The sequence below is a fragment of the Amyelois transitella genome, chromosome 12 (assembly GCF_032362555.1).
Source record: "Amyelois transitella isolate CPQ chromosome 12, ilAmyTran1.1, whole genome shotgun sequence".
Classification (NCBI taxonomy): Eukaryota; Metazoa; Arthropoda; class Insecta; order Lepidoptera; family Pyralidae; genus Amyelois; species Amyelois transitella.
Window position 1 is genome coordinate 5177317 of NC_083515.1, and position 3094 is coordinate 5180410.

The window sequence follows — 3094 nt, forward strand, 5'->3', positions numbered from 1 at the left end:
TTAATAATAGTACATCAAAAGTAAAAATAGTGAACAGAAACAATTACGTTAATATAAAACTAATGGTTTTTGTCGGCGATCCCTTAACAACAAATTGCTGCTTGTACTATAATAAATCTAAGCTTTATACATTAAATAGATTAGATTGTTAATAGAAAGTATTCAATATCAAAAGCAGTGAAAATAACATTAACTCGATGAGTATAAGGAAAAGGCGAAATCAAAAATTTAAGTGGCAGCTAATTTAACGTAGCCACAAGATCGGGAAAGCCTTATCCATTACTGGGGTCTGATTTGTCACGGTAGCTGATTCATTAGAGAGGCATTAATCTTCTGAGGAGGTGTGAGTGCTGCGAGGGGGCGGGCCGGGAAACAAACCAACTAGCGCGGCGGTGATAAGACTTTACTTTGTTTAAGAAACCGTGACGGATCCTCAAGACATTGGGCTCGCAAAGCCCGACACTGGAATTTAATTAACCCAAATTTGTCCTTTTGTCTTAACAATATCGAGGGGCGAACTTAAATGTTTGTCAATATGTGGTTTCTCTGCAACGGCGATTTTACGTGGAGCAATCTGGAAATTTATTAGTCTCGAAGACCAATTTATACCCGTAAGTACTACTACAATAAATAGGTTAATATCGAACGGAAGCCAATAAATGCGATTATTTCAGTCTGCTAATGAAATGAATGGACAACTTTTTAACGCTTAATAAGGTAAAAGCTCCTAATACGGCGGTAGTCAAAATCGCTTCCAATTACGGTGGTATTTATATTTCTTAGTTTTATTCCTGTTCTATTCAGTGTAAGTACATCATAACGCAAATGTGTTATTCTAAATTTATTACGGCACGACTTAACCGACATTTGCAACTACAACACATTGGCAACACAACAAAATCAATCAGTTTATGTCACGGCATCGACGGGACAGGTGTTTTCATACAAACGCGGAACAACAAAAGTAAGCACACTAATATTTACAAAGGCAATTTTTCGTATTAATAGGCCGTTCAAGTTTGTTTATGAATAACTTATAGCATTTCCCTACTTTTAAATTTTTAAATTAAATAGCTTGTTTCACGTTTGTAACTCTTTTTTTACCCAAAAAATAAGAAATAAAATATCGCCGTAATAGGATACGAATTTTATAGACTAATCCTAACTCGGTGGTATAACTCCGTAATAGGAAAAATACTGATAAAATTTAATTGTTTATAACTTTCAAATTATTAAGTTTTTGAATTAGTTAAAAGTTCAATTGAAATAATTATTAATCTCATAAATTAATAACCATATTCTGAGGTATGTGTTCTCAATTAGAAATCTAGTTAAATAATAAAACTGTTGAGTACAAAATGTTAGTTTCTTAGGAGGGGTAAAAATTGAGAGGTGTGTTTTAATTTATCACAAATAATATCCTGTGTATAACTGTTACTTCAGTTTTACACATCTTAGCCACGAAATAGTTGTCGTTTGATTAAAAATTTACACTCTTTTGTTAATCGGAATTTTGATGGGTCAGAATTAGGATTATTAAAAACACGAGTAGTTTTCCTAATACGGTGGTAGTTATTTCCAGGTAACTCTGTATTAGGTAATATGGTTTCCTATTATGGCTTTATTAATTAAACAGAAAATCACAAGATTTTAGGGTTTCGTAAATAAATAAAAAAATCGTCTTTTTTCTGATTCTTATTTTTTATAAATGTTTTTTTTTTTTTGTAAAATCAAAAACATTGAAATATTTTAATATCAATTAATGCAATCTACGTAATTGTTCTTTTCATTTTTTACTACGCTTTTATTCATAGCTCAATTCAGGCAGCAGTGGCAGCGGGCAGCATTGACGCAAGTTTTAAAAGAGTTTTAAACTTTATTTTCATTATTTTATAGACCAGTAATCGCTCGAAAAAATAAAACTGTTGGTGGCTGATGCGGCGTCGGTTGCTGACGACAGCCAGCAGTTTTGAAGCGAAGCTAGTCTAGTAGCGAACGTTTAAAATTCTTCCGAAGCTGTAAATGCTCTTCGGGCTGCTGTCGACCACTGTAACTGCAGCCTGAATTGACCCTAAACTTTACTTAGGTATCTTATATTAAGTTCACTTCCCATTACTTAAGTGATTATTTTTTAATATGTAAAACTTTTAGTTACAGTTTACTATCCTCTGCGGAGTGTTAGTTTTTGAAAGACTGATGTTATAAATATTTCATTATTGTTACTTTTTGTTCCTCTACGAAGTGTTGATTTTTGAAAGATTTTAGATGATTGTTATTGTTCGTCATTATTTCTTAGCCAAAGTAACTAATTGTAATAAAAAATAAAACTTAATTCCTAAATGAACCTGCATTTTTTTATATTGTTAAATCCGTGAAAGCTGTACACACGCGTGTAGAAAACACTAAATAATAATATATACATATATATACTTTAAATAAATAATATACTTTAAATTCAAAGTCGTCTTTAATTTCATTAAAGTGAAATAATGTAATTAAATAGTCAATGAACGAAAAACTTACAATAAAGGTACTTACACATTTCTATTATTGTTATACATATTATTTGTACGGAACCTAAATTAATGTACTTCCTGACCCTCCGTATTAGGAGCCGTCTACCGCAGTAATAGGCTCTGACCAAAATCATACCTCCGTATTAGGGAAAATCGACCTGCCTTTTTAAATATTTTTTTTAAATAAGAAATCGCATGAAAGGATACTTAGACTCAACAGCAATACAAAATTTAAATTCCATTTTAGATAATAATTTTGTTTGGAACCTTTAAAAATACTTACTTATGCTTATTTTTGCTTCTTACTTTCAAATGTTGCGAAATACCTCCGTAATAGGTGCTTTTACCTTATACCTCCCTATGTAAACGTATCTTAAAGCAAACATGTTGTTATACCAGTTTTGTGTTATGCAAAATGTAGTCAGATCTGTTACTTTTATGTTTTATTTTTAATTTTGTAAATGGAAACACTGTTTTATATTCTGATAATAAAGTAATTATTCGAATAACGAGATAACTTTTTATGCATATGTTAATTTCAGCTTAATTCATCCAATAAACTCTTCTATGCTCTAATA

The 3094-nt window shown here is 31.0% G+C and overlaps 1 long non-coding RNA gene across 1 annotated transcript; it reads left to right on the forward strand.

Annotated features, from left to right (window-relative positions):
- The first annotated feature begins 718 nt into the window (after positions 1-718).
- On the forward strand, positions 719-2460 carry LOC132902308 (uncharacterized). The gene is made up of 2 exons (XR_009657086.1): positions 719-964; positions 1815-2460. It is a non-coding gene; the product is annotated as an uncharacterized LOC132902308 (long non-coding RNA).
- The last annotated feature ends 634 nt before the right edge of the window (positions 2461-3094 follow it).